Here is a 26,458-nt window from a genome sequence, read left to right as displayed (position 1 = left end):
ATAAACCTTTGATAAAACTCCGTTAAGCCCGAAAAGGCCCACACTACAGGGGGTTGTTGAGACTATACCTTAAAACCGTTTCTAAACTTCTTAGTTCTGTATCGTATGAATACATCTACCCTTGTAGTATGCTATAAAACATTCATAAGAGCTATTGTATAGCCTTGTTCAGCTCAACTAGCGGTATTAAATCTTTAACGATATCCTTATATACGGAATAAAACCAATGTTAAGAGCTTATGATTGAACAAACATCAACCAATAATTTGTTTATAAACCATAACCTTTTTTTGATTTTGAAACCATCATGATGTCTGCCGACTCTTAATAATCAATTAAAATAATCATTTTTTGCGTGGCAGAAAATTTCCTTACGATCGCGTGAAATTCCTGCCAATAAAAATTTACTGGTGGAATGATATAAAATTTTTCGATTTACAGCAACGCGCCACAATTACGACATCATTATTGGCTATCCAATATTTTACTCCATTCCATTTTTAAAATGATTTCATGCTCATCTCAATCATAAATTGAAATTTCCCACGCATATTGTAATTATCAATCCGAAACGGCGACAATAAAAATGGATTCCATCCAGTTAAATCTTGCTGGTCTTGTCTGGAATGGTTTAAGATCAATTGGTGATTATTCCGAACAATATAATCATTCATAAACGCTTTTGATCTTAAGAACCCGTGCGCAAAACCCTCACTGGCTCAAATATTCTTAAATCAGAATATTTGTTCTGCACTTAGACAAATTGGTTTTTTGGGAGCCTTGACTTAAACTTAATGCACTCAGGAAAGCTAGTGCTGTCAAAAAGGTAAACAAATCGGAAGATTCAATTTTGTGATGCAATTCATTTTAATTAAATTTGTGCCGTTATGTATCTAACTGTTTTATTGGAATAATTGTTATAATAAAGCTCGTCGTGCTTGTTCAGTTGTACTGATGCAGAAAACGGTAAGTGATAAGTTTCTGAAAAATGAAAGCTTTTTTCGTGTAGCTCAACTGTTGTGTGCAGCATAGTTGTCCCACTAGAACGGGAAGTTCAGGCAAGTATGGGAAAAGTATGCGATAGTCTGTTAATTCTTCGAGAGGAATATTTGTCATTTCTATGTTTGCGTTCTGATTAATTCGTGATTCACTACATGATTATCATTATCAACATAATGATATTGATAACCACACGCAGACTGCATTTCAATAACATGCATCAGACAGTTAAGATTTAAAAAGGCTTTAACATGACTTAGCATAGTCTTAGAAGTTTTACTTATGCCTTGACAAGACAAGCAAGATGAGGTTTTAAATATAGGTTTTAATAGACACTACACAGCTCCTTCAAAATACAATTTATTATCAACAAATGTGGCCAGCAAATAAATTTTAACGGTAGCTCTTGTAGATATCTACAAAGCATTTAAAAGTGGGTTTTATCGAAAAGAACGTTTGGCACTTTGCAATGCTTTATTAAATCTGTTAGGAATGAATACAACTCTAATAAAACCTCCATAAATAACATCTAAGATCAAAAAGCACTGAAATTGTTACTTGGGAGCCTATAGAAAAAAAATTTGGTAGGTTCTAAACAAGCGTTCAGAGATTATCCAAGCTAAGGATTCCAAAAATGGTTGTGACATTATAGAGTATTTCTAAATAAAACTCGTGACGGGTCTCTACATCTCAGAACATAGAGTATCCTTGAGTTTGTTGCGATATACATATTTGAAAACAGTAAATTTTCAAGGAAAGTTCGCAGTTATTCATCAAGGGAACGCTCATAGAAAATTTCACTGCAGATCAAGCTCTGCCCCAGTTCAGACGTGACACTCAATAAAAATTTCTTGATAAAAGAATGATTTTTTTTTTGCAAAATATCAAAAGCTCGAATCCAAAGATCTATCAATGCAACTTAATGCAAAAATAGCCTTTATATGAGATCAGATTATTATTCGTTTAAAATGTTTCAGACTATAACGCAAAAAAATCTTGATAAGAAAATATTGGTGGCAAAACTTTTAAACGTTTCAACATAAATTATAATTTTGGAAGTGTTGATGTACACCGTCTATTATCGAGAAAAAGGGAAAATTTGTGATTGAAATAATATTTTTTCAGCATATCTCGGAAGGAGATCACACGTTTGCCCCAAAAAAAGAATATGTAGAATATTGGCCGGTTCTAAAATAATTATCATTCTAACAACACAACTTGCAAGAATTGATAAAACAGCCAAATTTAAAAAAAATTAACAATTTTAAGCTTTACTAAATAATAAAATTTAAAACAGTATAAATATAAAGAAAAGTCTATTTTTTAAAGAAGGCAAAATTTACAATTATACCAATAGACTAAAGGACGCCAAAAATTATTGCTGCAATGACTGCTTCCCCCGAAAAGTGGTGACGAGAAAGAACGATAAACAGTCAAAAGAACTAAGTATTCTGTCATTCTCGGCTACACACATGTTGGCAAAAATTCTGAGGACGGTAAAACTCGAAGGACCGCCAATCAAATAAAGAAGGGTGCATATTAGATGGTCAGTTCGTTTACCACTCTAAAATGTATAAAGTTACGACAATTATGAGTGCTAACAACTTTTCGGGGAAGTGGGCTAGTCGAGGAAACGGGATATTCGGGAAACTGGCGTTCGGGGAAACGACATTCGGGGACCGACAATCGGGGAAAAGTAGCACAACCCATCAAAGTAAATGCAGTAATCGATTTCTCTTTTCGCTGATAATTTGAGCAGATCAATATTATCGATTGCCGCCCTTTTGTCAGTTGGAAACAAAAAAAAAACTTAAAAAAATATAGCTCCAAAGAACAGCCTATGCATAGAAGAAGTAGAAAGTTATTGAAATTTTAAATCAACAATTTTCATACCTTTTATCATGGTTACATCATATTTGGAATAAACATCCAATGTTTGAAAGAAGGGTTTATTTGCGCTTAATATATAAAAATCTTCAGTGCAAAAATTTGTTCCAATAGCGAAACTCAAAAGAAGAATTAATATTTGAAAGACTAGTAATGTCTGGATAAATAATAAAATACTATTAGCAGTAACTATTTTAATATGCTTAAATTTACTCAACAGCGAATGATAGTCGAATAAAGTGCCATTTTGTATCAATTGACTCCAAAACAAACCTGGTGTCATCAGAAAGATTCAATAGAAACGTAAAATAGAAAATTGAGAAATTCTTGGTTAAAGACTCATTATGCCAAACGACTATTATGCCAAACGACCATTATGCCGAACGACTTTATGCCAAACGGCTTTATGCCAAACGACTTTATGCAATGACCTACCACCGTTTCATTGTGTACAGTTTCCAAATAAAGAACAAATCTGATACTTGAAAAAAATATTAAATTACAGTAACACCTAATATTAATTGAAATTATCGCATGTAGGTTTTAAGGACGATTACTGCGAATTTAAAGTAGTTTCTAGAAGTATTCTTAGAAGATTCTTGACATACTATCGCTTATATCATTCACCGATCAGATCATTGTCAAATTTCTGATACCTAAATTCGTTAAGAAAATGGAAATTCCTTGACGAATAATTGGTTCAAGAAATTTAAAGTCATAACTGGTTTCATTCTTATTGGCCTAATACCATACCAAGTTATAAGGATTTCTGGTGAGATTTTTGTCATATGCTTTGAGTAGTGATCTTTCATAGTTTTCTGGGATTATTCTTCACGTACATCGCACAGTTCATGTTGAATCGTTTTTAATGGGTTCCTCTGAAGCATGTTAGCAAGTGTCTGAGAATAATCATAGCAGTTGCGGATTTATGATTACATGGCTGGTAGCAGGTCTCTTTTTAGAGATTTGGTCTTTATTTTTAAGCAAGTGTCTATTAAGTTTCTGTTTTCAATAGAAAATATCAAAAGTCTCTATTTTAACTAAAAGGGTCTCTGAAGTATCTCTTGGCCTCATTTTGCTTACAAATTTTAGAGGCTCCAGAGAAAGCTAAAGAGATAGTCTCTCTAGCAGTTATTTAACTGATTCCTGAAGAATTTCGTCTCAGACTCTTCGATGAAAAGCATCAAGAATTATCCTAGTGATTTCTTCAGAATTTATAATACTCCCAGGGTGTCCATCCATCGGGGAAAAGCGGGAAAAACCCGGGAATCACAAATTACCGGGAAATATCCGAGAACTTGGAGAACTTACCGAAGAATGTATTTCAAACATAAGACTTCCGGTTTGTATCAATTTCCAGTACTACGGGCAAAACTAGATTTTTTTAAGTGATGTATGACTGCCTGTCATTCGTTTTTTGCATCATGACTAACTTTTGGTGTGTGGGAAGAGAAATAGTTAGCGATTAAGACCTTCGAAACATTTCTAGACGAATACTTAGGGATTCCTGGAAAGGCGCTTCCTAGTATTCAATTTCAACCTCCTAGGATGTATCGGAAGAAATATCCACGAATTTCTTTAAGAATTTGTCCATAAATCCTCCATGGTTTTTCCTAGTTATCTATATTAAAAAAAGAGTTTTGAAAAGTCCCAACAAAAAAAAAATCTGGTGTCTCTACAAAACTGCACCAAAACTTCCTACAGGGTCTGCTTTTTTTATTTAAGAATTTCTCAAAAGAATTCTACAGATTATCGATCAAAAAAATATCAAAAGATTCCTATGTACCAGATAAAAATAAAAAAAAATAGCTAAGAATTTTTAAAGGAACTCTTGTAAGATTCTTCAACGGATTTTAAAGTTTTTCAGGGGCTCCTTTGGGAATTTCAACAGAGCTTCTTGCAGTGAATCCATGATAATAGTTTAGGCTGTTTTACTATATTCTAACTATATATTTTACTTAGATTTTCCTATGAATTCATTTTAGAATGCTTGCATTTCTTCAGTTGTTATTATTATAATTCCTTGAGGAACGCCGTCAAGAGTTTTAACGATGAATGTTAATAAAAAAATTTTCAAATAAATTGCTTAGTTTGCTCAAAAAACATAAGTACCCTTCTAGAGAACGGTCTAGCATGCAAGCCCATACCCGAGTAAAGTCCAACATGAGAAAGAAAGCAAGTCAAAAACATATTCTGTTTTCAGCATCAAGTTGAAAACATAATTTGATATCAATTTGTCATTGAAATATTCGATATCATATTTTGTTTTCGTTCTGCTATCATTTCAAATTTTTGGTAATGTTTTCATTTTATATAATTATAAATTTATTCGTGTTTATACATGTACACTATGATAATATAAAATTGAAGCATTTAAATTGTGACAGACTCGTTGTAATATCAACCGAAAATATGTACATCTCAATGTGTTCTCAATTTGCCCTCCATGATAGCAGAAGTAGTTTTCAATTTGCTGTAACTGATAGCAAAAATAGCATTCAATTTGATTTCATGGGAACATTTTTCTGTTCTCAGTTTTGATATTTTAACCGTTAAAACGACCAAAATGACAGCAAACTGAGTTATCGAAATTCGCGACATCACAACATCAAAATTAGTTTTCAATATGATCTCAAGCTTTGCTTGGGTAGGTACAGACGATTTACGTTTGTGACGAAAAAGGTTTCCGGGCTGAAACGGGAAACGAACACACACTCCTTGACCCGATGCGGCTAAATACTTGGTAACACTAGCCTCACGGCCTCGAAGCGCACAACATTTGTCTAAAGACCAAAGATATATTTAGAAATTCATCCATTGACTCCTATAAGGATTTTCCTAGGAATTTTCCCAAGATTTTGATTCAGGATACTGTTAACCAGCATTTTTTTTTCTGAAATTACTATCACAATTTGCTCAAGAGATAACTCGGATGACTGTTGCAGAAATTTTTCCACGAGGTCCTTAGGCTTTCAGCAATTTATTCGGCACTCGTTCCATGGACATTTACACCCTCATTTCGTTCAGGACCTGCTCAACAATTAATCCAGTTTTTTGTTTTAAGGACATGATAGATTACTTCAATAATTTCTCCGAAGATTCATCAAGTTATTTCTTTACGAATTAAGGATATTCTCCAAAAAAAATATAATGACTTCTCAATGATTTCAACTACATATTTTTCCATTCAAGATGATTATAGAACAAAGCCGCAACTAGAATTTTCAACAACACGAGTCTTGAGAACCAAACAGCGCTACGCGTTGAAAATTTATCTCATTGGTCATCACCAGCAAGCAAGCAATTTGATCGATTTTCAACGCGAACGGTTGTCAGATTCACAAGACTTATGCACTTGAACATTCAATGTTTGGCTTTGTTTTATAATCACCTTAAAAACTAAGAATTATTGCAAAGATTGTCACAAGGATTTCTTCAGACTCTTCTAGAAATGTCGAGAGGAAGTGGCTTTCAAGGAATTCCTCCATGAAGTTGTCAAGAAAGATTTCCAAAAATGTTTGGAGGAATTTCTGTAAAAATATATAGAAGTTATCTCTAAAAGAAAAACTAAAAGTGATCTCTGACAAAAAAATCAAAACGGAATATTCCTGCAAGAATCATTAAATGGACTTCTAGACACATGAGGAAGTTTTGAAGGATTATCTACAAGAATTCTACCCCATTACCCCGAATGCCATTTCCCCGAACGCCATCACCCCGAATTCCATCACCCCGAATGTTTTTCTGAATTTACAATTATCTTGACATGGTGACATTGATGACATTTCCGCATGACATTGGAATTATGGGTAATGGCAGTTGGGTTAATTTCTGGACGAAGCTCTTGACGAATTGTTGGTGAGATCTCTGGATGAGCCCCTATATGTATTCCTGTAGAACTTATTTGAATTCAACACATGAACTTCTGAAGCTTCTGTAGAACTTACGCCAGGATTCTTCCACAAATCTTACTAGTGATTCTTTTTAATTTTCTCCTATATTTCACACAGTGATTTCTCGTCTTCGTTGAGCGGAATATGCTTTATTATTATCCCCTTATAGATATCAGTCTGAATTGCTCCAGAAACGTTACAAGAAATTCTTCTGAGGACTGAATAGACGAGCTACTCTAGGAATATTATCGTAGGAATCTCTACAGGAGTTGCTTCCAACAAAGTCTGGAGATTTTTTTTAAATACTTCAAGAGAAAATGAAGAATCTCTAGAGTGCTGGTTGTTCCCAAATGTCGTTCCTCTAATACCAGTTTTTCGATAACTCCCCCAATAGCCGATTTCCCCGAAAAGGGTTTGGAAATCTGAAATGTGCCAACTTCATACAATCCATGGTGCTGAACGAAATGGTCATCTGATATGCACTCTTCTTTGTTTAATGCGCGGTTCTTCGAGTTGCACCAACCTCGTCATCTTTGGCAATATGTGTTTAGTTGCGATTGCGAATAACCATAGAGGCGGCATTCATTTATTACGTAACGCTAAAATTTAAATTTTTTGACCCATTACAATAAATAACCACATCAGGAATCATCCATCCACAAATTATTCCATTGATTTCTCTAGGACTACCTCCAGCATTCCCGTTTAAAGCATCGTCAAGAATTCAAAATTCCTTCAGGAAGTTGGGACGAACCAGCCAAGGGTTGAAAGTCTCGTTTATAAAGTCAATAATAATAATTCCTTTACGAATTCCTCCAATTTTATTTTTTGGAAAAATTCCTCAATAAAATCATTAAATATTTTTTCAAGTCATTAATCCGGTGAAATTTCAAGGAAATTTTTTAGATTGTTTTGGAGAAATAAGAAAAAATCTGCGGCATTGAATTTCGAAAGACAATCCTGGAGTAACCTAAGATGAAACTTGTGTGAGTTCTAAGTACGCCTTGTTGAATTCCTACCAGGATATCTGAAGGTGAAGATGCATCCAAGACAAATCTTGAATTTCCAAGAGCACAAAACTAGAGAACCTGACAACCATTCACACTGAAAATTTGATCGATGGGTCACCTCCAGCGAGTGACCAGTGAGTTAAATTTTCAGCACAAACGGCTGTCTGGTTCTCTAGACTTGTACTCTTGAAAATTCGTGGCTGTGCTTCGCTGCATCTTTACCAGAAAGACCTCCTAAATTTTTGATGAAATTCTTCCTAAAATATAAAAAAAATAGAATCTCTAATATAATTTTCTACAAGACGTTTTGAAGGAATTACTTGGAGAAATTAGGACAGAATTCCTGAACTTTGAATAAAGTTTTGAATAATCCACAGAGATTGGGCAATTTAATTTGAAAAATTATTAGACAAATGTTTGAACCACAGCAACAATATTTTGAAGATATGATGGAGACATTCCAAGAAAAATTTCTTTAGGAACCTAATGAGGAATCCTAGAATTAAATTTATCAAGATCTTCTTCATAATAGATATAATCGAATAATGCCCGACGGATTTTTGGAGCAGGTCCTAAGAGTAATCGTGGATGAATAGCTTAGCTTAGCTTAGCTTAGACTGCAGTCAGGTGGGATTGAGGGGAGGAATGTTAGTGTGTAACCTTTGCTATTTGGAGACCGTGTTTTCCTCTGCATCTCCACAAAGGATACTGGGAGGGATGGTTGTTAATGGGGAGGATCGTTGGGTCACAGGATTCACTTTGATAAGCGATTAGACCATAATAAACGATTATTTGTGAGATATAAACATACTTAGGAATATAATATTTTCAATTTACATGGATAATTTTCAAATATGAGAAAATAATGTCATTACTTGAAGTGACGAACCATTCAAAGTGTGTTGAACAAGTAGCTAAAAGCAACATTCCTACAGCTGTTAGGATATTTTACCCAAATTGAAAAAAAAATCGATTGGCTTGACTATCACATAATATTCTTATGCCGACACTTACAGTGGCGAACCATTCAAAGTTTTTTGAATAAAATGAAAGTTTTGCAAGTCTACACTTCTAGCACAGACAAACAGACCGAACCATTCAAAGCTTTTTTTATTTATAAAAATATAGGTAATGGATTTTATATAAAAAATATAAAACAAAAAAGTTATGAATAAGAGTTTATGCCGACACTTACAGTGACGAAACATTCATAGTTTGTTGAAAAATCATATTTATGTAACGATTAAATGTGCGGTCATACATATTTTACAGAATTGAAAAAAACATGAAACGAGCTCACCAATTGATCCTTCATCCTTGATTGAGCAGCCACAATCCACTTTCAGCTTCACTCGTTTGCTCGGCCTCAGAAGCACTCAGAAAAAAAAGGACGCGCGACCCGAGGAAAAACAAACTAAAATTACTCGGGCTTTTTCCATGCACTCCAAAGAAAGCGCAACCCGAGAAAAAAACTGACGACTTCTCGGGCGTTCTCGACGCACTGCTCAGACTTTCTCGACGCACTGCCCGGCAGAAAAGAAACGCGCCACCCGAGAGGGAAAAATAACTGACGACTTCTCGGGCGTTTACGACGCACTCTAAGAGTAATCGTGGATGAATAATTGAAAAAATACTTATGAAAATGCCTGGAATATATGAAGCAATTTATGGAAAATGTCGAAACGATTTTATCCAAAAAATTTGGAATAATTTTTTGTGGAAGCTTTGGAGTGCTCTAGAATTTTTGGACCGAATTCTGAGGAAATTCCTGTACCTATCCATTGAAAAATTGCTGTTAGCCTCTCTGGAGAAATTTCTGAAAACATTCAAGAAGAAATTACTGGAGAAATTACTATAATTCCTGAAGCATTCCTCGAGATCTGACAAAAATATCATTAAGAACTTGTGGAATAGTCGCCTAATAGGTTCCTCTGTAACCTCTAGCATTTTGCACCAGGATTCACTGCAAACAGATCAAAAAAGTGACTTAAGAGATTATTTTTATTACAATATAGGCTTTAGATACCATTACCAAACTGGAGTTTTGCATTAAAATGGTGATTAAGACTCTAAAAAAATTGCTTCTGAGAAATGTATTTTTTTAGTGTTTTCAACTTATCAACTGCTCATGAACGACACTCAACTGAACTGTACTTGCCTCTACCAGTTTGGCGATCTTAAGTTCTGATTACTTGTCTAAACATGCTGATTAATAAAAATCCGTTATAAGGACTGATCAAATCAACTAGTGTTTTGATAGCGGCGCAGCCGAAAAATTTTTTGATTGAGGAAATGTTTTGTCACAAAACGACATATTCTACCATTTATTATTGTTTCAAAATAATTTCCCTGAGTGTAGCCGAAATTCCCTGAGAATTCCAGGTTTTTTCCAGGTTGAATAAAATTCCCTGAGAATTCCAGGTTTTCTAGGTTTTTTTCAGGTAGTAGACACCCTGCATAAGTTGAAGAATATATTTAACACTGAAATTTATTTGTTTTATGACAGATAGGAAACTCGTACTGTTATATAATTGATTTTTTCAATATCAACAACATTTACAACCCGATATTATCGGGATAAGTTCTAGCAGATAACGCAAAAATGGGAAATTTGCAAACCGATGCTGCTTTATGTCTATAACTAGTTAATTTTTACAAATTCTTGAAAAAAAAGTGGACCATAATCAGCTCTAACTACAAGTGGTAAATGTTTTAGAGAACTGAGACATTTTTTAAAGATTTGTTAAATAATTTTCTGGGCATTTTTATCAGTTATTATCACTTTAGTTTTCTGATAACACTGTAATCAATAAATTCGACACACCGTCGAAATACCGACACAATACTCAACTTAATCTATGTACATAAAAATGGAGTGGTGAGTAACTTTTTCACAATTGTACTCGACAAGGGAAACGTCGAATAAAAAATTGATGAGCATAAATTGTCTGAAATTTGTGAAAATTTTAATTTCTTCACAATGTCTAACCGTTAGCTGTTGGGTGTGCCGATAAAAATGTTTATTCAAACTTGTTTAGTATTGTTTTTACGTTAAAGTATGGATCAGCATTTTGATTCAAATGCCGAACACTGTGTTCATTACGTCTCATATTCCGAACACCTGGACTTAAATTCTGAACAGCACGAATAAATTAATAAACATTCTTTTTTTTTTTTTTTTTTTTTTTGTCGGTAGCTATAGGGGTAGTACTGGCACTCTTAATCTGCCCTAAGCTCCTTCCCAGCATTTGCTTTTATAAGCCTCTATTGCGTTCATCACACAGACGTTCCTAAGCAATGTTGCTCAAATGGTCACTGTGTACCCTAGCAGCAATCAGCCCTTACCGTAGTTTTGCAGTCTAGTAGTTTAGACTACTATCAAACTATGATAAGGCCTGAAATGCTACTAGAGTGGTTAAAGTGAAGAACGAAATAGTTTTATTAAAGGTCCTCATTCCCCATTTCATTTCATCACTCACTGTCGTCACTTTTATTTTCGAAACTATCACGTTTATCACCGATTATCACTCATCAACTTTCGTAATTCACTTCAGGTGTACTTTTCATTACATTACTTTTCACATCACACCATTTTCATATAACTTCATTGTTCAATGCTTTACTAAGTAATTAAAAGATATTCAATTCAAATGTTTTATTATTTTTGTTGCTGTAGAGTCATTACTATTCAAACTACAATTTAGCACTATCAACAAAGTTACAGTAAAACAAAATCACTTCGATCCATTCTTCTGCACTCGCAGTCATTATTAACACTTTTATCATGCATGTTTGAAGAACTAGGCAATAATGTTTATATTCAGATAAATGATTGCAAAATGTATTATGGCCTTTATTAAATTAGTAGAGTTCACATCATTATTATATTTTTAACAAAACTATCAGAATCACTTCCAATTTCATTTTCAAATTTTCAACACCATATATTTTATTATAAAATCACTATTGGCACCCTCACAATCACTAAATTTAATAAAAACGAGTTGCATTATAAAACAATTGATCACACGTTAGCTTCGAAACTTAACAACCATTACTGATTAGTACAAAGGATGCTACAGCTCGTGGTAAACGAACTGAGCCATCAACAACCAGTACTGGTTTATAAGTAACTAATGAGCCCTGGCGGTCCCTCCGTTCGAAGAGGACCTGATAATATGCCGAAACATATTAACAGATCCTCCGCCTGAATGCAGCCGTTTCATGATAAATCATGAACCGTTAGAGGTGTGCCAAAGTATTGGGAAGGTGATATGTTTCACAGACGGGTATTATTATGGTGCACCTTCTACTTTGGCACCGTCAAACCCTGTGATCATGGCCAGGGTGTTCATTACGTCTCATATTCCGAACACCTGGACTTAAATTCTGAACAGCACGAATAAATTAATAAATATTCAAATGAATAATCACTACTCCCGAAGTATAAATTGATTAGAAGGCGTTAAAAATGAATTGAAATTGACTGCCATTTTCTGGCAATTCGATGATATATTTCAGCGAAAAATTTCACCCAAAGCCGAGTGTTCGGAATATGAGTATGATCGGAATTTAAGACAAAACGGGATAAGACTAATGTTTCATTTTGCATGGGGGTTACGTTTTACAACAGCCTACTTGATGGCAAGACGAAGTTTGCCGGGACCACTAGTTATCAATATTTTTTTTAGCATAAAACAATAGCCATTGTTGTTTTTTTTTTTCAAAGTGACAAATTTTGAAAAACCAACTTCAAAGATTTTTAGTTTACATGATCGACCGTTGTCGCTCCCAAATACTTCTACTTGTATTTCAAATCATCAGAAAAGAATTCCATGCAATTCAATTGTATCAATCTATTATATTCCAACAAAAAATGTTATTTCATCAAACATTTGCAATCATCTCAAATTTTGTAGGTAATCATATAATTTTAAAAAATAAGTATAAGTACTAAGTCTCTGAAATGAAAGCCAAGAATGAATCCTATAAAATTGATAGATATCAATCAACGGTGATGAAACCCAAGAAATAGAAATTGATAAAATTCTGAACTTCTCAAAAACTACTGAATTAGTCTTCGCCTGAATGATCGGAAACGATTAACGGGTCATTAATACAACAAACAAACAAACGACATATCAAAAACTGTTCATTCACTGTATTCTTCAAAGGTGATTCAGGATACCTCAAAATAAATGACATTATAATGTATTCTGTATTTAAGAAATAGGTTAAAAAGTTATAAATCATAGCAATAATGAATAAGAGTTAAGGAACAAAAAATGATTTTGATTCGTATAGTTTGACTCCGACATAGGAACAGTTCAGACGGAAAGTAAAAGTTTGCTTCCGTTGAATTTCAATGCCAATTTTTTAGATAAAATCTCATTCCGGCAGCAAATCTCTTCAAAAGTAGAAAAAGCGAGGTCGATCTCCATCCCACATGATCAGTCATCCGGCGAGAACCGAGTTCATTCGTTTCGGCAAACTACAATTTGGGGCGCAAACGAGATCAATCAATCGCCGAGGCGCTCCGACAGCGCAAAACACAACTTCCATACGAAAATTGAAAACTAAAAACGGTTACAAGTGGATGACTTTCGATCGACGACGGTGACGAGACGAAAAGCGGGAGGCGGCCGAAAATCAGCATAGCTTGAAATTCGAAAATCTCAATGAAAAATAAACTTTCTAATAATAAAAACCAAATAAAAGCACCCCAAATCGAGAGGAAAAACGGCGGAATGCGCACTGCGAATGAATTGCTCGGAAATCGGATGCTTCGCGCACAAAACCAAAGTCTGCAGCGCTGTGAATGGGTTGGGTTAGAGCTTCGGTGAAGACTAGGGTGTTCTAAAATATTGCACTTCGTCGGAAAACCTAGTGGCTCAACCTCCAAATGGTAGCGAATGTTATAAAAAAAAAACTTGTGTATAGGGGGAACTTATTAAGAAAGGGTTTATAGTTCAGTGTAAGTTCTTAACTCTTGAGATAGATGTTTTCAGTTGGCATATTTTCCTGACAAATGGAAAAAAAGCGAAGGTTGTACCAATTTTGAAACCAGACCAAAATCTTGCAAAAGCTTCTAGCTATGATAATAATAGCTCGGTAAGTAGGCCTTGACAAAGGTTAGTGAATTTTTTCTGCGCTTGTCATTTTTTTTTTCTGTTTTTCAGGTGATCTCTGAAGAATTGAAGAATTGGATTTGAAGCAGTAATTTCCGTGTGTAGGAGAGCTAATCTGGAGAAAGAAGGGAAGGATCGATAGAATAGTCATCAAAACAGAAGTTTTCCGTAGCAGCTGGTGTGACAATCAATAGACCGACTATTCTGGTGCCCGACGATTTTGGTGTTCGACGATTCTGGTACTCGACGATTTTGGTGCCCGGTGACTCAGGAGGAGAAGAAAGAAGTGGAATATTACGTTGATTTCCTGTTGGTGCTGGTTTTATCCATCTAATTCTAGTGGATTGGTGTTCGTTAAGTATAATTTTTATTTGTTAATGTTTTTTTCTATCGTAATTTAATTCTTATACATAGTTCTTTATTTTCACCCCCGTCGTTTTCCTATTATGGAGACTGACGGGGATGGAGACAAATCTGCAGAAAATTCGGTTCTCAAGGAATCGAGTTCATCAGATAAATCGTTTCGAATTAAAACATATCCTTCAACACTTCTTGGTCCTTTTGTTGTTTATTTCCGTAAAAAGGATAAACCAATTAATGTTTTATTAATTTCTTCAGAAATTTATAAAACTTATAAGTCTGTCAAGGAAATTAAAAAAATTTCTCTTGACAAACTTAGGGTTATATTTGGATCCCGTGAAGATGCCAACTCTTTATTGGAATCTAAATTATTTTTTTATTTATATAGAGTTTATGCCCCTTTAGATTCATGTGAAATAAGCGGCGTAATTTATGATGAAGACCTAAACTGTGAAGATATTTTGAATCATGGTTTAGGATCTTTTAAAAATAAATCAATTTCGTCAGTTAAAATTCTAGAATGTAATCGTTTATCCAAATTAATTTTTACTGACAAGGATTCTTTTTATACCCATTCTAATTGTATTAAAATTACATTTGAAGGGTCAATTTTACCAGATTATGTTATAATTGATAATGTTAAATTCCATGTGAGGCTTTATTTTCCAAAAATAATGCATTGTAATCGATGCCTTCTTTTTGGACATACAGCTAACTTTTGCTCTAACAAACCTAAATGCTCAAAATGTAATGAAAATCATTCATCCTCAGATTGTGAAAAAATTTCTGATGTTTGTTTTTATTGCAGGGGAAAACATAATTCATTAAAAGAATGTTTTGTTCATATTGCTCATCAACAAAAATTTAATCAATCTATTAAAAATAAAAGTAAATTATCATATTCAGAGGTGACTAAATCTTCTGAAAATTTTAGTTCTCCTAATATTTTTGTACCTTTATCTAGTATTGATGATAATGATCTAAGTCATGAGGAAAACAACTTCATTTATAAACCTCCCAGTAAAAAAAAGGATTCACAAGTCATATCAAAATCATGATCCTCAGCCATCAACGTCTTTCGATATTAATTTCCCCCTTTAAGTAAAACTAAATCTTCTCAAAATATACCTGGTTTCAAGAAAGATAATGAATACACTAAAAATAACAATGATGATACAAATAACACTAATTCTAGTAATAAATCCGAAAATTCTATTTTGAGCATTTTGGAAGATATATTAGAGTTTTTAGGTTTGAGTGACTTTTGGAAAAAAATAATTAAAAAGTTTTTACCATTTTTAGCTTCTATTCTTGAGAAGTTAAACTCATTTGGATTCCTCATCAGTTCCTTTTTTGCCTTGTAATGGCTAAATTTAATTTTAATAATTTGAAAATTTTACAGTGGAACTGTCGTAGTATCATTCCAAAAATTGACAGACTGAAAGTATTGATTACTAATCATAATTTTGACATTTTTTGTCTCAATGAAACATGGTTAGAAGATTCAAAATCGTTTCGTATTCCATCGTTTAATATTATTCGGAAGGATAGAAATATTTCATATTGAGGTGTTTTAATTGGAGTTCGTAAAAATATTGAGTTCAAATCTTTAAATTTAACTTCCAATTCACAAATTGAATGTGTTGCTGTTTCAGTAAAATATAATGATTTACAATTTTCTATTGTTTGTATATACATTCCTCCCAATGTGAAATTTTCTGTAAATGATATTAAATCAGTTTTAGAAAATATCCCACCTCCTTTTTACATACTTGGAGATTTAAATGACCATAATTTAGCATGGGGTAGTGATAAAACTGATGGTAGAGGTTTCTTAGTAATGGATTTAATTGATGAATTAAATCTAAATATACTTAATGATGGATCTTTTACTAGGATTGCTATACCACCTGCTTGTCATTCGTGTATTAATTATCTCTATGTTCAAATAATTTATCAATTAAAACTGTTTGGAATACTATTGATGATCCTAACGGAAGTGATCATTTACCAATAATAATTGAAATTCAAAATCCCATCCGTAAGAAATTTTCTAATGAATCCTTTATTCCTGATTTGACAAAAAATGTTGACTGGTCCAAATTTTCTGATTTAATTTCTTTTGCTTTAATTAATTATGATAATTCACTTTCTCCAATTAATAATTATGATTTTTTTTTTCAAAGTTATTAATCGACTGTTTATGTAAATCTCAACTAAAAACAAATCATTACAGTCCGCGTAAAAAACATAATCCAACTTTTTGGTGGGACAATGATTGTAGTATAGCTTTAAAACATAAATCTAATGCCTTCAAAAATTTTTGTCGTTCTGGATCTAGAGATCATTATTTCTTATATTGTAAAGCTGAGGCACAATTCACTAGAACTATCATATATAAGAAAAGAAATTATTGGAGAACTTTCATCGAAAATCTTGACTCTCAGACATCATTATCAACATTATGGACTGTAGCACGAAATTTGAGAAATTTTGATGCCTCTTCTCCAATCCTTTCAGAATATTCGGAAGATTGGATTAGTCAATTTGCTTCAAAAATTTGTCCTGATTTTGTACCTCGTTATATTCCTTTTAAAAATACAACATCATACCTCACTTTGGAACTGGCATTCTACGTGATGATCCTTGTATTGGCGATTTCGGTTCTGTAATGGATCCATTCCGGATGAACCTTTAGTTTTAAATTTCTTATTTTATAATGTTTTAGAAAAGATAAAGAGGTTTTGTGCCTTTTTGAGAAGATTTTTACTTAAAATCACTCAAAGGGGCTTTTCCCTCTTTCAAAATTATTAGTTGGAAATCAATGAATAAATGAATAAATAATTCTAGCTATTATCCAATCAGTTTTCTTTCCTTCATTAGTAAACTTTTTCAAATAGTTATTTTTCACAGAATTTAATTTTCGTCGATGTCGAATTTTTGCCAAAGAACTGCACTGATTTCGACATGGGCATTCGACCACTCATCAACCTTTACGTGTAACAAATTTGATTAGTTCCAACAAATCTGAAGGCTATTGTACTGATTTGCTCTTAAAGACATAGAAAAAGCATTCGACTGTATTTGGCATGAAGGTTTGATCGTAAAATTAAAAAAAACTTTAATTTTCCAACATACATTGTTGGAATAATTATCTTGTTATTAAGTTATCTGTCATATCGTACCCTTCAGGTTAATTATCAGAACTTTAGGTCTGAAAGACTTCCTGTAAGAGCTGGTGTTCCTCAAGCATTTTGGAACCAAAATTTTACAATATTTTCAAATCTGACTTACCTGGTAACTCAGGGATGTCAAAAATCTTTGTTTGCTGATGACACAAGTCTCTCCGTCAGAGGACGAAACCTGCCTTCATACCTGGCAAAATGGAAGAATTCTCATCATGCTTCTTAAACTCAATATTCCCACATAAACCAAAAGCTCTTTAGTTGAGACATGTTGAGGGAGAGGGATTCTAATAAACTGGTCAGATGAAGTTTGGAACACCCTAGTGAAGCTGCTCGATCGGAAAAAAAAAATTGTTTCAGGGTAAAGGCGGAAAGCGGGCACATGCTCCGTCGACAATTGCTATCAATCGATATTCCATCACGGGAGCTGCAGCGTAACAACATTATCCATCGAATGGAAACGGTTAATGCGAATAATGAGCATCGAGTAGTGCGATCCGGTGAAATTGCTGCCCGCTTGTCAATGAACTCCCACACGTGCCAAACCCAAATAGCAAATGTTATGTCAGTAATGTGTGCAAAGCTCGTCCGAAAGCAGATTTCGGCGACCATTTATTCAAAATTTGATGTTGAAAATCGCATGATTTCAGCCCTTTTGCTTCCGCAACGAAATCGAAACCGAGAATGCCTCGGAAGGCCACATTCCGTCACTTTTGAACGCCTCTGCTGAGGCATTCGGTATGGTCGAACATTTCAGAGTGGGTATGCGAATTATCGCAGTCGTCCTTTCCTCATGCGCATTTGCGGCTTTCGATGCTTTTAATTAATTAAATTCACTTTGGTGTGTAATTGATAGTTGGCTGGACGTGCGTAAGTAGAAAAAAAAAATGGATGAACCATGCCCATCAGTACCAACTTTTTGGTGCTTGGTATCCGCTCCTCGAAGGTTGGCCATTGAAGGCAATGTTCGACGCCCTCGGTGTCTATCTGAAGCTATATGAGCTGCTCAGTTTAACAATATAATGAAAAATTACACACTGTAATCCAAGTTATTCGAAATGACGCAGTTTGGTGCAGGTTTTTATTCATCTGAGTGTTTGGTCATTTCTTCCGGCTCACCTGGAATTAGTTTATCTACCGAGTGTCAGTGAAGATGCAAAAAGAATCAACTAGATGTTCGGCTGGGGTTGGCCATAATCTTCTTCAGTGCGCATAATTCAGTACTTCTATTTATATAACGCGCCGGCTTCGTCCTTGCAGTCAGGTGGGATTGGGGGAAGGAATATTAGTGTGTAACCTTTGCTATTTAGAGACCGTGTTTACCTCTTCATCTCCACAAAGTTTACCGGGAGATATGTTCGTTAATGGTGAGGATCGTTGAGTCACAGGATTCACTTTGATAAGCGATCAGACATTGAAACAATTATTTTAGAGATATAAATATGCTAATAAATATAATATTTTCAATTGATATGAAAAAAAAATCAAGTAGTAGAAAATAATGTCGACACTCAGAGTGACGAACTATTCAAAGTTTGTTGAACAAAGTGAAGTCTACACTTATAGTGTCAAACCATTCAATAAATATAAATAAAAAAATTTGAATAAGATTTTACGTCGACACTTACAGTGACGAACCATTCATAGATTATTGAAAAATCATATTTACGTCTTACTGTTGTCAACGATTAAATGTGCAGCCATTTCATATTTTACAGATATGAAATAAATTCATGAATCGAGCTAACCAAGCGATCGTTCATCCTTGACTGAGCAGCCATAATTCACTTTTAGCTTCATTTAATGCAGTGATTCCCAAAGTGGGCGAATTCGCCTCCCTGGGGGCGATTTTTAGGCTCAAGGGGGCGAAAATTTGTAAAATAGAATTTGGGGGGCGAAAAATCCAGAAAGGGGGCGAAAACGCTAACACGGGAGCATTTGTAAATAATTACTCATAACCTTTGGAGGACACCTATCTGATGGTAAATCAATTCCAAACTTAACTATTTCCAGGACTATTTCCCCTTAGACCGTTATATCTCTAATCATAGTCATTTTAAAATTATGATAGACAACACTTGGTGATTGTCAAACACATAATGTTTGTGTTATGCATTCAGGTTTTTTTTTTTTAATATCATGTGAGTTTTAAGAACGGACAAAAAAAATATCTAATGTACCCATTTTGATGTTCCGGTTGCACTTTTTCTCATTAGTTATTATGGTACAAATCATTTTAGAAACAAATTATGAAAAATTTAGCAGACAAAAATCGAGTTCCGACGATTCCAAAGACGTAATTTCTTCAAATGTATTTTTAAATAGTGTTTTAAAAATACATTTGAAGAATTTCCAGGCAAACAGTTTCAACACTAAATAAATCGCACTCGCTCTTCCCGCGTGTGATAGTTAATATGAGATGGATGGATATGGGTTATGAAAGAGGTCCGCGTGGTCTGTAGGGATTTGAATTCTAAACTTGTAACCAACTCAGTTATTGGGTCACCAATGTGGCTCGGTAGCTTAGTTGGTAAAGCGCTCGTCTAGCATACAAGAGTCCTGGGTTCAAATCCCAGCCGAGCACGTGGATTTTTTTCATAATTTCACCCATAATTTGTCCATCTTTACCACGCGTAATGAGTTAATTAATTTAATGATTTCATGTTAATCTCATAAAATTAGAGCAATCCTTTCTAACGTTAACAACTACATTCGTTTTTTACGGGTTTTATGCCTGACTCATTTTTGACGGCTTTGAGTGTGATTGAGTGATTTTGCTTTCTTTTTTTTCAAGCATGAGATTTTCGGAGTGGGTGAGTAGAGAGTTTGCTCTCGCGAGAGAGCTCATTGGTTGAGTTTTGAGAGTGAGTCTGTCAACATTTAATTTTAGTAAAATGATTAGAAGATCCTAAAAGAAATAGTTTCCAGGGAGGGGAGATCTAGGGCAAATTTATCTGAAAACTTTAACGTATTTCATGTGCGATTTTTTATAGATTATGATTAACATCTTTATCTATTTCTCACGATATTCTGCGGATTGAAATCCGCAGCATCATTTTGGCATAGCATAGCATAGCATAGCATAGACTGACTGCACATGTCAATGGTTGCTACTCCGTGATTGATCGGAACTGGTAAGAATTGCACTACGATCCAAATGAATAAGGGATGGGAGTTTCCGCTTACTCTCGAAGTGCAATTTTAGCAGATCTAATATTATTGATCAATAACGGCGCCGGCCAAGTCCTTACAGTCAGTTGGGATGGGGAAGGAATGTTAGGGTGTAATGATTGTTGCTTCTAGAGACCGAGAATACCTCTGCATCTCCACAATCACCACGGGAAGGGTGTTTATTAGTGAGGGAGGAAAAGATCTGGGAGTCACCTCTGGTCGGTGATGCGATCCATGGACAAGGGGGAAATATACGACTTATATTTAAAGCTAGTTTTGTATTTTTGTCTCGAGAAGTTTTTGGTAGAAGCTTTAAAAAATACGTCAACATCTATAATGTCGAACAATTCAAAAGACATTTTTATTAATGTCGAAAACTGAAAATTATATGTATATATTTCAAATTATATGAAACAGGAATAATGCCGACACTTGTAGTGACGAACCATACATAGTTTGTTTGAAAATGACATATGAGTATTACTGTGCATTTTGTCTCGATATGGTAGAAGTTTTAAAAAATACGTCAACATTCACAATGTCGAACAATTCAAAAGATAATTTTTAATAATGTCAAAAAGAGAAAAATATATGTATATTGAAATTGTATAAGAAAATAGCATAATGCCGACACTTATAGTGACGAACCATACAAAGTTTGTTTTAATATTATTTCAAAGTTACGCTTTCAAGAAAAAATGTGTTATCATAAGCATGAAACGAACTCACCAGTTGGTAATCCATTCTCGACTGAACACAAAACTGACACTGACAGCAAAACTTCTTGGCGTTCCGAAAGCAAACCGTCTTGCTTGGGCCTTCCCAAATACCTACCCAGCAAGACGCTCCAGAACAGGAAAAAAAAATTCTCCGGCGACGAAAACACGCGCGAAACCGTGAGCAAAATCTATCGGACGACGCAAAACCGAACTGTCCTGCTTGAGCTTCACGAAGCACTACCCAGCAAGACGCTCCTAACAGGAAAAAAAAAATCTCCGGCGACGAAAACGCGCGAAATTGTGAGCAAAATCTAACGGACGACGCAAAACCGAACTGTCCTGCTTGGGCCTCACGAAGCACTCTGAAATCCGCAGCATCATTTTGGCATAGCAGAATAACTAGAGCTTTCACGAACTTGCGCAAGTTCCAGGTACGGCCTAATGAATTATATGTTCGAATTGTTCGTGTGGCGATCATGATGAGATTTTGTGTGCATTTCTAAAATGATATCCAGAGTATTCCTAACGACATTGTCATCGGATTTCTTATGAGATTATTTGTGAATTTTTATGAGGATTATGGTTGATGTTTTCAGGAACCCTTAATCTTACCGGAAAAACGGTAAAACTACAAAATGCTCAACTAGGGTTGTCATGTCTATTACGGCTTAACCAGCCGACGGTGTTTTGAAAATACCTGAAGGTCGTAGACACAAAAGTCAATTTGGACAAATTGAGTTGTAAGATTGTGAAAAATAATAGAATCGTTCTGGTGGGCTTCGATCCCACGACTCCCAATACGCTAGACTGGGCGCGTTAACCAACTACGCCACAGAACGGGTAACGATTCTGCAGCGCAATCGGCCAACCTGAAACCAAAGTCCGTCACGACCCCATTTTCTCCTTCACAACCCTACACCTCCTTCGGCTTATGGCTTATGAGTAGTGTGGCACAAACAAGGCAACAGTGCGACGCTAAAAATAAAATCTCTCACTGTTGTTCGTAGGCACGCTTAGGAGAGTCGAATTGGGCATCTCAGAGAGCCGAAGGAGGTGTAGGGTTGTGAAGGAGAAAATGGGGTCGTGACGGACTTTGGTTTCAGGTTGGCCGATTGCGCTGCAGAATCGTTACCCGTTCTGTGGCGTAGTTGGTTAACGCGCCCAGTCTAGCGTATTGGGAGTCGTGGGATCGAAGCCCACCAGAACGATTCTATTATTTTTCACAATCTTACAACTCAATTTGTCCAAATTGACTTTTGTGTCTACGACCTTCAGGTATTTACAAAATGCTGTTATTTTAGCAATTCAACTTGCTTTTATAGTTTTGACGAATGATATATAAGAGCTATAGCCATAACCATAACAAAAATAATATAAAACACAATCACGATCGATACCTTCTCCTAGATATACAGTATTGGACAAAACATTTGCAACTTTTTCGATTTTCCATACAAAATGACCAACTTTGGAAAGCTATATCTCGGTTATTTATGGACCAATTTGAATGAAATTTTGGCAGACGATCAGACATTACTTGAATTTCAACATATATTTTTGGGTGATTTTTCCAATCACAAGTTAAAGAGCAGTAACGGTTTGACTAAAGTGAATTTTTTGACGATTTTTTATAAATGACATAACTAAACACGTTGAAGAAATAGCTTCATGGTATCTTCTGCCAAGTTGTAGATTTTAACGAGATGAACAAGTTTGCTGAAGACAGTTTTTGTGTGGGGCTATCAGATTTTGAGACAAATAGTTTTGAATTTTTCGTCGAAAACTACACTTTAGTTACTTATAAACTCGTGATTGGAAAAAATATTCAAAAATATATGTTAAAATTCAAGTTATATCTGATGTTCTGTGAAAATTTCATTCGAATCGGTCCATAAATAACTGAGATCGAGCTTACCAAAGTTGGTCATTTTGTGTGGAAAATCGAAAAAGTTGCAAATGTTTTGTCCAATACTGTATAAGAACTCACATAAGTCTTCTATGTTACAATCCTCCAGGTGTACGCTTCACCAATGACAATTGATCTGCTGAATACAATCTGTTCATAGAATCAGATCAACTTCGACGTTCAACCACAGACGAACAAGCGTAACACGGACGAAATTTATGTCGATCATCCATTTAACGGTCATTTAACAATCACTATGTTTTAAGCTTCATAACCAGAGGGGCACGCCATCATCTGTTGTTTTCAAACTAGCGCCTTCTGTAGGTGTGTCACACAAAACGGTATTTCATGCAACATGTTCTCAGCAGATGATGATGGTGAGAACCCGATGGATTTTAACGCAAATTTGTTCTAAGTGTTACGTCTGTTTGTCTGTGGTTTATCTAATTCTAGCGAAACATTTGAAAAAAAGCCTATCTACAAAACGTAAATGATGAGAAATTCTCGATTGAAGATTCTGTTCCATATTGATTATTCCTATTTCAAACCAATTCATTTTTTTTATACGATTCATTCTCGTGTGCGACGCTCATTATAGTCTATAACGAGGCCCAAAGCGTTTTAAATCTCAAACAGAACAACTCGTGAAAATAGTTAACGCTATGGAGCCCAATGCAACTCGATCACGCTCAGCAATACTACCATCAGGAAGAGCTAACAGTAATCCTCCTGATAGTGGTGTTAGTATGCGTGGGCAGGCTAAAAAGGGCTCAACAGCAACGTTTTTCAAAAAAGGCTCAAGACCTTTTATTCTTATCTTCATTATCAAGATTTTCGGCCATAGACTGGTTCATCTCCAGGCCCTTCTCTTATGTTTGTCAAGAAATGGTCAAATTCAAACATTATCGACTGTTAGGCCCTTTTATGAATCTTAAAACCAGTTAGGCCCTTTGATCGAAGATGGTTTCAGTTAGGCCTTTTTATAATTTGTTTATTTTGTGGATTATTGAAGTGATTTGCATTATTCTTGAACAAAATCGAAGATTATGTGAGATATATTAGCTAAATATTAGAAATTCATAATGAAGATTCAGTACTATATGAATTGTTCCAATTTCAAATTCATTCACTTTTTTACTAGTTTTATACTTGTGTTCGATGCTCATTAAAGTCTATTACGTGGCCCACAACGTTTTAAATCTCAAATAACACAAAAAATTGTGAAAATGATTAAATTAAAACAACATCGGCATATAGGCCCTTTTACGAATCTTCAAACCAGTCAGGCCCTTTTCAGTTAGGCCTTTGATTGAACCATGCCCTAACTGAAACCATGTCCTTTGCTCAAATATAGTTCCAGTTAGACCTCTTTGTAAGTTGTTAATATTATCGACTATTGGAGTGATTTGCATAATTCATCGATAAAATCATTTTTTTTTCTTAATTTTTTTTTCGGGATGATCTAGGGTGCCGGTACCAATGGTTGTAATGTACCAGTAAATTGGACTATGGAACAAAGCGTATAGTGCGCTATTTTTAGTAGATAGACCGCCTCTTGTGTAGTCGATATGCCAAATTTCATCTTTTTATTTTATCAAAAAATCATATAAATAATAAAGTTTTCGTAAAAAAATAACTCGCTTTTACCAGTAGTTGCCGTCGGGTTCCAATAGTGGATCAACTGACGGAAGCAGTACTTCAAAAATGTAAAAAAAAATCACAGAGATGTTCTTTATGCTTCATTTGAAAGATTTGAGTTGATGTAAAAATCAACTATTCTATTTGAAATTCCTTTTACGATTCCCGAACGTCTTCTACTGGAGCACTAGCGCAACTACTGGAACACGTATAGTGTACCAATAGTGGCTTAAGAGATGTTATGCTCTAAAAATAATTTTATCACAATTTTTATACTGTTCCCGATTCTACCCCATTTTGAATGCCATCTCCCCGAATTCCGTTATTCCGAATATACCATTACCCCGAATTCCAGCACCCAGAATGCTATTTCCCCGAATTTATAATTTATGTTGGCATGATGACATTGATGACATTTCCGAATGATATTTTATTACTTGATTAATTAATTAATTGATTTTTTATTGCTTATGTAATCCACTATTGGCACCGGAAGCCTATTTTATCGTAAGATTGGGTAACCTTTGTGATGCGGGTAACATTGATAGCGCGAGCCAAATAATAGACTCCTTGTTATAGCTAAATTTACATTGTTTGGTTAGGAAAAACAAACTTATGAGCAGTGCTGGGAATGGTAATAGTAGTGGGCTTGAATTTCGCGAAAATCACGTGGCTCTTCCCAGTACAGTAGTTCAAAAACGTAAATATCATCAATTTGCATGAATTTCATAAATCATTAGTGTCATTAAAGGCTCTAAATGCGGGAAATGCAGCGGGTGTTTTGTTGGCTTTTTGCCTACAGAAGCGATGGGCGTGAATTTCACTAGCTTCGCTGACTGAATTGCATTGCTTGGCTACTGTAGAGTGAATTTCAAGATTTTTCCCAACCCTGCTCATGAGTGAATATTTCAAGTTTGACTTTTGAAAACTATGAATTTAGATTAAGAACATTCAAAGCATGTTATTCAAATTATTATAAAAACAATCGATATTTATAAAAAAAAAACCTAAAACAATGTATTTTTCGATCGTTATTTTTAATTTTAAGAGAAGCTGAAATTGGACTTCAGTACTTCAGCGAAATCGTCTTCACAATTGAATGATTATCCATCGAACAATTTATTCCACAAAAAAATATTTTTTCAAGCTTTTTAGCTCAGTTTCTGAATAAAAACTTTTTGATCGTTGATGTAATATTTCATATTTAATAAATATACTACTATATTTAAGATTGTTTGATTTTAGTTACACCAATTTAAAATTCATTTTAAACGAATTGTTAATGAATCTTATCATTTCTACAGGATGTTTTTTTAATTTATCTCATTAGAAATCATATGCGATATTCACTGTTATATCACCGAGGAAAATTGTTTAGATTTGGGCAAAAAAGCTTTTTGTTAAAAACCTCTGGACCCATTTCGGTGAGATTTTTTTCAACTTTTTCTAAGCAAAATAGCACCCTTAGCTTTTCTTAGCTTCCTTTGAGATGAAATTTAAAATTTATTCCTAGTAATAGTCTATCACAGAGTTTTTTTAACATAGCTTTAAATATGTTCATT

At 34.5% G+C, this 26,458-nt stretch overlaps 1 protein-coding gene across 1 annotated transcript in view; it reads right to left on the bottom strand.

Moving 5' to 3' along the window:
* Positions 1-26,458, bottom strand: part of LOC5578628 (serine-rich adhesin for platelets) — a 550,189-nt gene that overhangs the window by 450,131 nt on the left and 73,600 nt on the right. The gene's annotated exons all lie outside the window — the stretch shown is intronic.

Source organism: Aedes aegypti, chromosome 1 (assembly GCF_002204515.2).
Source record: "Aedes aegypti strain LVP_AGWG chromosome 1, AaegL5.0 Primary Assembly, whole genome shotgun sequence".
Lineage (NCBI taxonomy): Eukaryota > Metazoa > Arthropoda > Insecta > Diptera > Culicidae > Aedes > Aedes aegypti.
Note: the sequence above shows the minus strand (reverse complement) of the source record. Positions and strands in the feature narration are given on the sequence as shown.